This window comes from Squalius cephalus (genome assembly GCF_949319135.1).
Source record: "Squalius cephalus genome assembly, chromosome: 3".
Taxonomy (NCBI): Eukaryota; Metazoa; Chordata; class Actinopteri; order Cypriniformes; family Leuciscidae; genus Squalius; species Squalius cephalus.
The window spans coordinates 32,529,539-32,544,056 of NC_137124.1; the positions used below are offsets into that span (position 1 = coordinate 32,529,539).

At 40.3% G+C, this 14,518-nt stretch overlaps 1 protein-coding gene across 11 annotated transcripts in view; it reads left to right on the top strand.

Annotated features, from left to right (window-relative positions):
• The window catches only part of znf536 (zinc finger protein 536), a 319,313-nt gene that overhangs the window by 235,430 nt on the left and 69,365 nt on the right, over nucleotides 1-14,518 (top strand). The window lies entirely within an intron of this gene.

Here is a 14,518-nt window from a genome sequence, read left to right on the forward strand (position 1 = left end):
ATGATTTGTCCAAGATCATTTATTATGATTATACTTAGAATTCATTGAATGCTTAAAAGTATAAATGAAATAATTTAGTGTAATTAAACTGATATTATTTTACACACTGCTACCTATTATGATTTTTAAAGTATTGCACCATTAGCATAGCTTAGCAGCATGGTAAAGTTGCAATGAAATGGAAGTAGTGGCATCATTTTTCTTCTGTTCTGTAATGTAAATCCAAGTATAATAGATTTTTTTAAATGTAGTGTGGTGACTTGATTCTATCCATTGCTTGTTGAGTCTGTCATATTCAAAGGAAGATTATGTAATGACATTTTGATGAAACATTACAATTAGTAAAACAATACAAAAATTTTAAAAACAATACAAAATAATTCAAATAATAATAATAAAAATAAACACATAAATAAATAAATGAAACGCATACATGGATGAATCATACACAGTACGATTTTTAAAATGGAGTGATTTATACGATTTATAAAATGGACTGTAATGTCAAACTCTTGAAATCAGTTGTGTGTGGTATGTGGAGTTTCTGCATACTTTGTAAAAAAGTTTTTTTTTTTTTTTTTTTTTTCAGGTAACCTTTCATGTGGTAATGTAAATTAACTCTGCTCATCAAAAATTATATTTAAACTGACTACATCAAGCTGACAAATTAACAATTGTTATCCTGAATAATCATGATAAATGATCATGAATAAAATTTTAAATGTGCCGTTATTACCTCTAATAAAGATTTCTTTACTTGATCTAACCCTTAAAATGGCTTGCTTGTTAAACATAATGGTCAGGTTTAATGAAATTAAATTATATTTTTGACTTTAATAAAACCAGTTAATTTAGATGTTACCACAAAAGGCACATTGTAAGATGTTTTCTCTTTTTTTCTTTATTTCCTCCTGTCTTTATTTTCCAAATAAAGTTTGAATGAATGTGCAACTGACTGTATGAATGAATGACTAAATGACTTATTTTCTGTTTAGCGCTCTTAGCGCAGGTTTGGGACTCTCCTTCACCATCACCAATATGCCACAACCACCTGGACAACATGACAGCAGCCAATCTGTGCTGTCCTGTTGTATAGAAAAGTACTTTTTCCCCCTGTTTTTTTGCAGATTTCATGCCACATTTTTAGATAAGTAATGCTCTAGTGTAGTTAGTTTCTCCCAAACTAAAGCGGGCAACCACATTGTTTTGTGACCGCTGACAGTGACAGTAAGTGGCACTTTGAAGATGACTACCTCCTGTTTAGAGTGAGCGGTTCGTGATTAATAAGAGGTGAGTTATTTGATCTGGAGTGGAGGGCACTGTGGCATCTTCACTGGAGTATGTCTATGCTTTACCCCTCTCCATTCTCACAGGAGAGGGCTGACAAGCTCCCTCAAAGGAGGGACATTTGACTCATCAGCATAGTGGAACTATCCATTTCCTTCCACGCAGAGACACTTAAATCATCCCCAACCCCTCACCCCCCGAAAAAAAAAAAACACGACATCATTGCATTTGCTCTTTAATCTAGCAATTCAGATCTCTACGTAGAGCTTCTCTATCTTGTGAAATTTGATGTACTACCAGCTGCCTTTTATTCTGCATTGATTAAAACAGCAAAAGAGGAGATGAAGTGTTTTATTCATTCTCTTCAAAACATCCTCATACCTGCATCATTGTTTCCAAAGGAAGCTTTTTTCAGATGATGAAAGCCCCTTTGACTCAAAAGAAAAAAAGAGAAAAATAATAAAAAAAGCTCTCTCACTTTTGTACTTGCCAGCTGTACGTTTTAATGTGCTCCCAGAAGCATTTTCACTCCTCCCCGTTCTCTTGGCACACCATCTCCCTCTTGCCCCTTTCTCACATTCGCCGTCTATACGTCTTATCCTCCCCTCACCTACCTGTAGAAAGTTTGCGTTAGTTGCGCGGCACGGCTTCAAAGCATTGCTCTCAGCTTGCAGCTGCCAAGCTCCTCGTCCCCTGTTAGCAGGCATCCAGCTGTCAGGCGCAGAGAGGGGGAAAAGAGGGAGGAAATCTCTCACCAGCCATATGGTACCCGGCTCTGCCGCAGCCTCGCCGCTCCACGGGCAAATGGCAAACTCATAGATCTCATCAACACTCCTAATATCCAGCTTGGAGATGGAGAATATTAGCCTTTGCACCCTCCACCATCCAGGCCCGACTCGGTCGAGGAGCGGGCTCTTGGTTAGCGCAAACTGCCACTCTCTCTTTGCTGGCCGGAAGGGGAGAGTACGTTTCTGGAAGGCTTTTAAGAATGGATGCTTGCCATGCACTGTGACTTGATTTTTGATAGCTTGCATCGCGGGTCTTGTGTAAAGCGCAGCTGAACGAAAATCCCCTGAACAGGTTGTGGTGTTTGAAAAATGGTGCGAAAAGCAGACACATTAAAGATTCCGCGTGACCGACCCTCGAGAATTCGGCTTCCGCGTTCGGTCTATTAGCAGGATGCTACGTCTACTCTCCTAATCCTAACAGGGCTGAGATATCAGACTCCGCTGTCTCGCCGTAAGTGGTGCCTTATGGCAGCGCAAGCTGCGGCGAAGCACTGGAATTATGGGTACATTACCGCATAAGGCTCAAAACACTGTCAAAAGCGGCACGGGTGAATCCCGCATCCTTATGCGTACACCGTTTCGGAGTTTAGCCCTGAGCAGAAGGTACATAGAGTAATTGGTGCTGGGAGAGAACGTGTTTTGTGAATTTCACTATTAATGGATATTAATTGACGGGAAAGGAGGGGGGTGTCTCTTGCAGAAGAAAAGAGAAATGCAAGAAATGTGCACTCGCAAATATTTCTTTATTTCGCTTATTTATTTTACTCCGCAATCCAACCTGAAGCGGTCGCCATTAGGAGTGAGAGCCTGGGAGATTAATATGGCGGTTGCAGCATTTTGGAGGGACGGTAACGTTAATGGTCCCACTGGGTTTTTAATGAGTGTTGTGCCCCAAACAAAATGAGCTAATTAGTGTTATCATCCATATATCAGGCCATACGCATACACATTGATCTACGCTCTAACACACACACTTATATACACACACAGAGCATCATGCTGCTCCTCCATCATAGGAGAATCTGATCAGGGCTTTGTTGTGCCCTAATATTACAGGGCACTTGAGTTCACGAAATGACCCTGTCTTTAGAATCCTTCCCATTTTACACAATCACTTGTGATTGAGGTGTAGTTGATTTATTGATACAGAGTTTAGATATTATCTTTGTTTACCTGGTGTTGCCTTGACTTATGCCACACAGAACAACTCAAACTCACATTTAATGCTTTGACACTGATACATACAGCTACAAACTGTAAAATTATAGCTCACACGCTGGAAAATACGATCAGGTTTCCTTTTATGTCTCGCTGTGCAAACAGCCCAGACATATGATATTGTTCTTAAAGTGCCTTAAATGTCTGTAGGGATCATTCCTAAAGCTGTTAAAAGAGTGCAGGAGTGATGAACATAACTGCGAGGGAAGGAATGAAGGAAACGACAAGAAAGCAAGAAATAAATAAAGTAGGGGAAAAAAAGGAAAAAAGGAAATACAGAAAATGAATGAGAAATGAGAAAAAGAAAGTGAGGATGGAAGGAAAAAGTGAAGAACAAAGAAATAAAACAAAGTAAACGAATGAGGAAGGAAGAAAGGACAATATGAAGGGGGGGGGGGGGAAAGAACTAAATTAAAATGAAGGAATTCAAATGGAAAAGGAAGGAAGAAAATGACAAATAAATGAGGAAGGAAGGAAGGAAAGGAATGAGGACAGAAGGAAAAAGGAAAGGAATGAGGAAAAAGGAAAAGATTGAGGAAAGAAGGAAGAAATATGATGGAAAAGAATACATGAGAATGAAAAATCAACAGTGAAGGAAGGAAGGGAATGAGAAAGAATAAACTAGAAAAAGAAAGAGAGTAAATAAGGAAGGAAAAGAACAGGAGAGAAAAAGAAAGAATGTTTTGAACAGAACTGTTGTCAGCTCCAGTGTTTGCCGTGTCATTTCCTCACATTTGAGCTCTCTCACTGACCTCCGCTTTATTTCTCTGCCATTAAGCCTATTATAAAATCAATAAACAATTGTGCCTTTTTCCCCTTTAAATCTTTCTTCTCCTCTGTATATCCTCTGCAATCGGAGAGGAGAAACAGATATCAGAACGGCAGTGTACCAGCGCTTTGACCTGTCTGTGAAAACACACTCAATTTAGTGCACAAGCATCTTGATCTGTTGTATCCCGTGCCATTATCCAGTTATGTCCAATCCTGCAGCGCTCCAGCGGCCTGAGGTTAACCCTGACACCCATCATAACCACATTCAGCCATGACTCCACTCTTATGGCAGCTGCATTCCAACACATTTACGATCAAACTCTTTCGTTTCCGTTTCCAATCTAATATTCATGACCAATGTTTGTTTTTAAAGGCCTGTTTGGTTTTTGCCGATTGATTGGGAATCCGTTTTTACACTCCAGCATATGTGCCTCCTTCTCTCCCTACTCCTACTCTGTAGATTAGCACCCTGAGGCAAAGTTATGGAATGATCGAGGGCTTTTTAATTGTCACATTCTCAAAATGTAATAACCCTCCCGATAAAAATCAACAAACACTGAGTTTGACAGCTGATTCATACATTGTGCATCAAAAATAAAAGCCATTTACAGATTTTAATTCCCACTGTCAGTTTAAACTAAAGTGTCAAGCACAGCGGTAGGGATGACAATGTAAACCGCTTTCATTTCTTCAGCTTAAAAGAACTTTGAAATGAAAATGCCTGTAACAAGGCTACAGTCACATTGTTTTTCTCTCTTTCGTTTTTTTATTTTTTTTCTCTCTTCCTTCCTTTTTTTTTTTTTTTTTTCTTAGGTCTCGTTCGAGTGCTGGTAATTATGGGTAATCATAAACAGCGGAGCTCCTGCTAATGAGCCTGTGTTGTATGTTGGGTTCATACAGAGCCCCCTCTTCACTGCAACCAGTGTGGGTAGAAGAAGCAGCTCTTTGTTCTGCGTGTGGTGGTCCTTTTTCTTTTTTTTCCCGCCAATTTAAAACTGTGCCTTTACGATATGTTTCAGTTTTTGTCTTTTTATTCTTAGCCTCTCTCTTTACTGTATCATATGTAGCATCAGATACAGTAACAGATGTTTTGGGATCCTCACTGGTCTTCATGTTTCCCTTAAAAGAGGAGGTCATGCACTCTTCATTTTGGTGTTTTGCATGTCCGTCTCGAAGTATTTGCATTAGAGACTAAAGTTAAAATTTCTAATTGATCTAAGTTGCTAATGCTAATTTTGCAATCACAACATTTAAGGTGGTATCTGTTTGAAACGGCATATGGAAACAACGGTTTGTTCGAAACGTTTTAGTCTAAAATCATTTTTAATTTTTTTATTTTGTTCATTATCCTTCTTCTTGGGCAGTTTATGGGCCAAACCGAGATGATTAAAAATAAAATCCAGCACCTCTAACCCTATTTGCATAGCCCTCGTCACCCTCTTCAGAACTCCTACTGTAAGTTTCCGAGAGAATTCTCTCGCTTCCTCACTCTTATTCTCTTTCCCTCTGTCTCTATCAGTCTCACTGCTGTTCCTGTATTTCCACTGGGAGAAACATTGACCTCATTTGTGAGGACAATAACCCCCTTGACTTTGGGGATTAAGACATGAAACCTTTGTGGATTAATTAGGTTTGGAGTTGAATTCATTTTGCTGCTCGGGAATACAACCAGAAAGAGAGAGAGAACTAGAGAGATTAAAAAAGGGAGAAGAAAATAACACTAGGCAAAGTGAAAGTTCAATTGTTCATACTACATAGGGAAATAGTTTGATTAGCCATCAGTACATGCATATTTTTTTTTATTTTTTTTTATTTTTTTGGTTTGACCGAATGCAGCCTGCCACAAAGGAAGGCATTTGCTCGCAGACTCCCACAGTCTCGGCAACGGCGCTTTAAGAAGTGGCAGCATCGAGCATTGTTATAGTTGTCTTGGAAACAAAGCTTGGTGTTTGTTTGTGTAAGATCTACCCCAATTGCAATTTAGATGGTTAACACCTATTGTTTTTGTTAAGAACATATGTTATTTGAGTTTAACTTTCATGTGAAAAGAGCTGTTAGCACAGTTTGTTTACAAACTAGCAAACACTCTTAATTCACGGTAGAGGAACTAAAGAATAGTGCAAAACCTTACATCTGTGATTTTCCTGCTCTCTACCAAACATAAGGGAACACATGGGCATCATTAACCTCACACTTTCAAGATCATTTAGACTTCGTTTTATTTATGTATTTATTTATTTTTTACCAAGGTCACTGGATTTTTTCTTTTCATCATATTTTATAAAGGGTGTAACAATATATCGCAATAAAAAATTCAACAATATGTATCATGGATAGTGACAATATTTATTGTGTGTAGTTCATTGTGCATTGGGTTTCCAGCACCAAGTCCAAGCCTATTCATTTACACCCACAATTTAATATCAAATGTAGCATTTTATTCAACAGTACATTTTTTTAACCTTTTATCATATGTCTTGGAGTATCGCAATAATATCATGTAGTGAGTTCAGTATCGTGATATGTATCGAATCGTGACATGAGGGTATCGTTACACCCCTATATTTTATGAAATAACTTGTTTTTCCTTCTTTATCTTTTCTGTTTTATTTTCTTTCTAATCAGATTTTCAAACCGTACAATTCAGTAATGATGCAAAATGATTTTTCAGGGATAGCTCGCTGAAAAAAGAAATATTCTGTCATCATTTACTCACCCTTATATTTGGAATAAAAAATCATTGTTCTTTTTGGATTTGGCTTTCATTGTAAGGACAAAAACAGTTCTTCTTTGTTCCACAGAAGAAAGAAAGTCATACAGGTTTGGAACGACATGAGGGTGAGTAAATGATGACAGTACTTTCATTTTTTAGGTGAACTATCCCTTTAAACAAGTTTTCTTTATGTTGTTGTATTGCTAAAGGTGCTCGTATCAGTCTGCATTTGGCTTCCATCACATGTCCCTTCATTCTCTCCAAAGCGCATAATATCCTTTTTACGATTCAGCAAACTTTTCCCGGGGGATTCTCACTCGAGACGTTATGGAAAAGATGTGATGTTGTGAACAGACTCTGGGCATTGTGACAGATTTGACATATTACAGATAACAAAATAAGAAAAACAATATCAGCTCGTGATTTAGTACCGCAGGCTCAGAGATTCATTCGACACCACGCAGGCCTCGTGCGTGAAAAGTTGCGCCTGCGTTCCCCTCAGGACACAGGTTTAGCGCTGGTTTTTTGTGCGGGGGCCTCAGCCCGCTCCCTCAGCGTGGCTAAACCGTGGCTGAGCCCCTGCGAGCCCCTCACTGGGGACGGATCGCCCAAATGCCACCTCTCCTGGCTCAGGGTGCAGGTGAGGTGTAATCTTGCCACTGAAGCACTTCTTCTGCCAGAAACAGGTATTTCCTATAAGACATAGAGATGGGGATTCAGGAAAGAATGTCAAATCTGGTTTTCTCTGGTTTTGTCTTCATCTCTACCTCTCTGATCCTCACATTTCATGGGTATCTAGCGAGTTTCGAGAAGACCGGTTTAGTCTATTGTGGTGCAAAACAAGAGGAAGAGGGGATGAAGAGGAGCAACTTGAACTTTAGAAAGAGGAAAAAGTTTGGAGGACATTTCTGGATTATGTTCATGAGACACAAGCTGCTCGCAGTCTGAACATGGCACTATGTCAATGCATGTCTATTTCCATAAAGTTTATTTTTACACCCTGCAAGGCTCAGCACAGTAAGACACCAGCACCATCGACAAGTAAATGGATGTAGGCAGGAATCTTAAGTCGACGCATCCTGATTCCAAATAATTCTGACAGCTAGCATTGTGAAAAACCCATTCCTCTGCGCAATAGCATTTGAAGCAATCCACTTTGCACGAGACATGATAATGAATCATCGTCGAAAGGTTGCCCAACGTTGCCTAAACGTAGCTAACGGTGTTGAAAAGCACGGCGTGCCGTTAGCACTAACAGACAGGCTTTTCTTATCTCATGCTTACTGTAGCGGTAAGTTGAACATCTGATGGCTCTCTGTGATGCAGCGTGGCGGACAGGTGAGATGCGTGAGCGAGCGACACTTTGGAGACGCATGTTCACACCATGTCACCGTTCTCCATCTGCAAGCCTTCAGAAAAATTTCCCTTTAGTGTGTCTCTGCCAAGCTCACACACTCACAAGAGCTGCCGCGCATTCTGCTTTCATTTATCAGCCACTGCTCACTAGTATTGTTTCTCACTTACACGGCGAGACAAATATCAGTGTTAAGTTAAGAATTCACTGGAGCAACATCAAACAGCCGTTATCTAACTTTGAATATTTGTCTGCTCCGTTTCAATGGATCTTTTTTAATATTTCATTTAATGGCAGTTTCAAATGAAGCAATATGGAAATATGAAATTAAATCGTAATGAATCCCGTTATGCTGATGGTTGCGCAAGAGATCTAATGTTACAGTCACATCTTTATCAGCTTTATGGCCATATTCTCACTTAAACCTTCAATGTGTCTGCTTTTCGAACAAGTTCACCCTCGCGCCATGCCACATCCTCTGACTAAACCTTCAGGGCATGTTGGCTAAACTGATACCATCACCATCAGACTTGTCCCTTTAAAAGCAGGACACTCTTGGTGGGCTTTTTGGAGGAGCTTAGCAGAAACAGACGGTCTCCCACAGCAGAGTGGGTTGAGGTCCAGGGAGCACCATGAGTTTTTTTGCGTCGTATTCCCATCTCTTTGGAAACCAGAAAGCAGTAGAGTGCCATCTTTCCCCCCTACAGAGCTTCCAGAGAATCTCGCCACAATCTTCCCCTCGAACACTTTGTTTGTCTAACCCCTTCAGTGTCCCTAACAGAAATAGCCCACAGAGTCCTCGTTCCTCCTGCCATACACACATATGTAATGTCTCTCGCTCTCAGTGTACTTTTCTTTTCCTCATGTATCTCATTCTGTTTATCTGACCCTAGCACAACCTTTCGTGAAATTATCCCCTTATGATGGGTTAAGAAAAAAAAAGGTATGTTAATGAGTGCACAGCTCTTTTACAGCACTCAGACATGTTTCCCTTACACGAGTAGTGAAGACTAAATGGTTGGATGATTGTAACACTGAACTTGAGCGTCATTCAGTTTAACTTCTGGGTTTATAGTTTGGTTTGTGATCAGGTTAATGCAAGTTAAATGACTGAACTGGTATCATCTAAATCATAAGATACACTCTTGTTTAATTTGATATGGTATATCATATCTACTCTGCTTTGCCCTTTTTACTTCTGTAGACTAAACAAAATGTATACTGTTTTACATTTGTGCATAACACAGTGACATTTTTAAGTTGACATTTGACACAACTGCACACTCGACTGTTATGTTTTTTGATAGCCTGTGTTGTATGCATTTTTCTCTAGTGTTTTACAGCTTATCTGCATTATTATAATTTATATATGTTTTGGTAAAGAGACCAGAAAATTAAAATCGTCATCATTTTCTCATGTCATTGCAAACCTGTATGACTTATTGTCTTCTGTGGAACACTCGCAAAAATAAAGGTTCTTTATTGGCATCTTTGATTCCATGAAGAACCTTTAATGTTATGAAAACCACTTTTGGAACCTTTATTTTTAATAGTTAACATGAAGAAGATCTTATTTTGTTTTCCACTGAAGAAAAAAGTCGGAATGTTTGGCATGATGGTAAGAAAATGACAACACATTTTGAATTTTGGGGTGAAATATTCCTTTAAAGCAAAAAAGTGTTCAAACCATCCACAAACATACGTAGTCCTCTTATTATCATGAAGGCTGAATGCTATATGGGCATCATTGTTGCAATATTTAACCTGAGTTTTTCGACCACCTTTTTCAGTAGCATCACCTCTCCTGATCTCCACCCACACTGCACGTTCTCCTTTTAGGGATACATCCGGTTCTGTCATGGAATTTGTGTGCAAACACAGCCCTTCCTCATCCTCCACCCACCCCTTCCCCCTCACTTGTAAATTAAATCCACATAACAGAGATCGATGGCTGCCTCCTAATCATGTTAGACGTATTGTTTTAAAATACCAGCGCTCAGCTGGTGAATCCTGGTGCTCTTCTGTTTGTCCCTGTTTAAGAGATCAGACCTCTTTAGCTCCCATCTTCCTCTCTCACCCTCTCTCTCTCAACCTCTCTTTTTCTGCTCACCCCTTTCTCTCAATCTGTTTGTTTTTAAAGCCCAGGGAATTGGCCCAAATCCTAGGTATCACATATCTGACCATATTTCAAGCCGAAATTAAGCATGTTAAAACCCTTTTCCCTTTAAAGGTCAGACATTAGTGCTGGTAAAAATTGATCTGTGGGTTTTATGAATTTAGCCCCTGTGTTGGAGCCGCTTTTGTAATGGGAAGATTCAGTGGGGGAAGCTTAACACGGCATTGTTTTGCTTTGACAACGCAGCCACGAGAGCCTCTGCAGCTGTTCCCCCTGCTTACAATGGCAGATTAATTAACACAATCATGTGCTGCTGGCTTCAGCTCAACACGCAGGTCTGCTCTGGGACAGATAGGTAAATCCTATACATGCCTTTCCAGACAGAGCATATTCTTGATGGGCTTCGCGACTAGATATATATTTGCAATGTGACTGGTCAGCCTATCGAGGCGAGAAACGGCAGAAACGGAGGACTACAAACGAGAAGGATAGGCCTTGGCTGATTGAACCAAAGCATTGCTGGGAAGTGTTGTCTGTTTCAGAGCAGCACTTCCTCTGCACCCCCCCCCCCCCCCCCCCGCCCCCTTCGTCCCTCCCTCCAACTGCCAGGGCCATTAGCCGGGTTTCCTAATTAAGATTCCGCCGGCCGATCCGTCTCTCTTTCTTAGTTAGTTCCCTGACATTTTAAACTGTCTATTATTCCACCCGGCTTTCAGGTGCAATGCTGTGTAAATGGCAAGTCAAAAAATTATGTATCTCTCATACAGTTATCCATCAAGGACTATTAGAGGGAGCGGTCTGGGCGCTTAAATCATTACCGAATGCTGTGATCTTTCCCGATTGATCTTATCGCTCACATCCACTGTCATTCTGTTACCACACTTCATCCGTCCATTTCTCCCCCCTCCCCTTCCTCCCTTTTCAGCACTCTCTCTCTCTATCTGCACCACGCCCGTGTTTGTTTTTCAACTTGACCACAGAGTGTCGATATCTCAACCTTGCACCCACTTCTCTGTTGATATGATGATCACTTAACAGTCAAGAGCAAAGGATGATGGGAAATAAGGGCGTCATCAGAGGCAGCGACGGCAGCAGCCGAGCAATTATGTTTCCTTCAGACCAAATGCTTTGCCATTAATGAAATCCCTTATCACCCTGGAGAGGAGCAGGATGCTGGGACAGGTGCTGGAGATGCGCGTCGCTCATTTATCTTGTTTCCCGGAATGAAGGGGAGAAGCGAAATACACAGACGGGGAGGCAACAAGTGCGCGGCGAGTTCAGGCGCTGTAAATAATGTGTTTCTCAGTTACATATTTTAAACTTTGATTGGCAGCTCTGGCTAATTCTATTTTGAGGTGTATAAATATAGGGCCTCATCAGAAAAGCCTTGGCACACAAGCTTTCAGTGTGTCTAAGATTTGTTTGTGAAGACCTGCTTGTGAATGGGTGGGAGTGAGAGAGAGAAAGAGAGAAATGAGGGGATGTCAATCGAGTGTCTGACATCCTGCAGTGCCTGTGAGCTGCGGATAGCATTTGAAGCATTTGCCCCAACAACAAGGTGTCTGCCCTTTACCAAAGCGGGGAGATCCATGTTAGTGCCTTCTGGTGCCTTTGGAAGGGGGGCCGGAGAAGAGGGGGGGGGTAGTGGATGGGGTGGCTCTAATGACGTTAATGCTGTGTGAGATTCTGGCTCCTGTTAAAGGAAGCAATCTGATTGGAAACAGTTCTGGGAGTCTGGGAGGTTGGCCCTGGCTCGTTTCATTTAATGACCCATTTCCTCAGCTCGTGCCACAAGCAGTTAACAAAAGTCAAGGTGCCTAGAGGTTCCCCTGCTGGGGGAGCAGGCCAGACCGCGGCAGAAGATGCAGTGGGGGGTATTTTCAGGTCAAGAGTCGTTTTTTGTTTTTGTTTTTTTTTGCATCGGATAGTATTTATGCGAGGAAATGTCTTTGAGGTTTTATGTCAACCTGATGTACAATGATTTATGGAAAGGTTAACCTTGTAGTTAGCGCTTAAAACACTTTCATGCTAATAGCGGTAGCAGACCAGAGATGCCGCAGTGACTTTCGTGACCTTCTAGTGGAGTCGTTGCGGCCCCAGGAGCAAGTCCTAATGGAGCTAGTCAACTCTGAAAGCCAAACTTGAGCTCACTCACACATATCAAGCTAATGATCAATTATTAATATTCACAATCTCTAGCCCCAATATCCCCATATGGGTGTAGAAGACAAGCAATTATGTCATGCTTCTCGCTCTTCGGACCAAGCTATGTGGAGCTATTTATAAATATATAAAAGATAGATCTTATTACGCTGAGTTATTGCCCTCTTATTTCAGATGTACAGATTCAGATTAATTTGTAATTAGTCTTGAGATTTTGAGCCTCTGTAGATAAAGGATTCCAAAGTCTATGCTTCATTCCAGAAACACGGATCTTTAAAAAAAAAGAAAGAAAGAAAAGCAAATGCTTGTAGCTGGACTAAAATAGCATAAGCCTAAATGATTGTGAGCTCAGACAAATACAGACACGTATGTCTGAATGCCCTGGCAACAGCGAGCTTGCCAGTAAATGAGTTTTGAAATAAACTGTTATTGTTTAGTTGTAAACATCGAATCCTTGTAATGGAATCTAGGGTCGTGCTTAAGTGACAGCGTGTTGGTGGTATTGTACAAACAGTCTTTTAAAGATGCGAGTGTGGATCGGGGAAAAAAAAGGAGAAAGGAAGAAAGAAAAAAAACCTCAAGAATAGGGCAGCAAGGCATCTGAAGCCCTTCTCTCGGTAACATTGTGATTTAATTTTCAATATCCTGTCATAGATATTCGTCATTTTCGCCGGGCTTAGGTTCACATTAATTTGCTCCAAATGTCAGATATCTCTCCTCAGATAAAACAGACAGTGAAATAAAGACATAAGGCTCCATCTTTTCTGTGGCCCGTGCAATCGGCAGAATATCTTTAGTCATATAAGAGGGGGAAGTCTATTAATATTTGAGTCATCAGTGCAGCAGTGTTCTGAAATGGAAAATTGTTAGCTCCTCAATGGTGATTCTTGCTCTCTGTCAATGACCTTCATAACAAATGAACATTTGGTCTGTGGAGGAGATGGGAGCAGGCTTTCTCACTGACATGTGTGAGGGGTGACACACTGTCAACTGGAGGGATTGGAGTTGTAGAAAGAGTCAACAGTGAAAGGATGACGAAGAGTAGAGAAAGAGAGGAGCAAAATGAAGCGTACATAAAAATAAGCCATAGATAATGTGTGGATGCTTGTCTGTCATGTTAACATATAGTGTGTTAAGGTCTTTGTTTGAATCTCAATTTAATCAGTGAATATGTTTCAAAGTATTCATTTATACATATAATCATTTTGTGAAATCACACCATGTGACATTTAACAACTCTTGTCATAAAAATGTCAACTTTTAAGAGACTTCTTGACCTTGATACACAGCCATGAGGGTCTGCATGAGTCCACTTTGATTTAATTTTCTTCTTCTTTTTTTCTGAATATGTCTTGGTTTGGCAGACAAAATGTTTTCTCATTTTTTCAGAATACATTTAAATATTAGCAGTGAAAATACTTTTCCCCCCTAAAATCATTATTTATCATTCTTCATTATGATATCAGGACAGTTGTATCACCATTTTTTTTTATAACCCCCCATAAAACAAAACATTAAAAAAACATACAAAAATAATTGAGTTTGAACTCATAAATCATAAAAATGCCTATTATAGAAGATGTGTATTCAAGTGATGAAAAAAAAGTTGTGTCATTGACCCTGTTAATATCAGTTTTGCTACACAGACTCTGTGTTCCAACATCTCTCATCCTGCCTGGATGTTTGTAGATATTTTTTTCTTCTAAAAATTACTCTTTCAGACTTCATTCAGACATCTCACTCAGATTAATGTGGGTTTAATAAAAGATATCCAATGCTATTTTTGATGGATGATGTAACCTTGAGGGGGAGGGACAGTTTTAAAGCTGCTCTGCCCAGCTCTCAGCATCTTGAAATGTATTCTGATGGAGTTGCTCAGTCATGAGACTCTCCTGTGTTTAGGGCGGCATGATAAATCTTTTTATTTCATTTTCCAAGACACTGGACAAGTGCATATAAGAGTAAAAGCGGGGATGTCCTTGACCGCACAATTTATAGTCCATGTGGCTGAGGCGAAAAAGCCACGTTTTACAGTTCCTGTCAAGATGCAGGTTTTTGGTTAAAGTGATACGTGAAGATGGGAAGAACCGTTAATGTTGTCCTGCGTG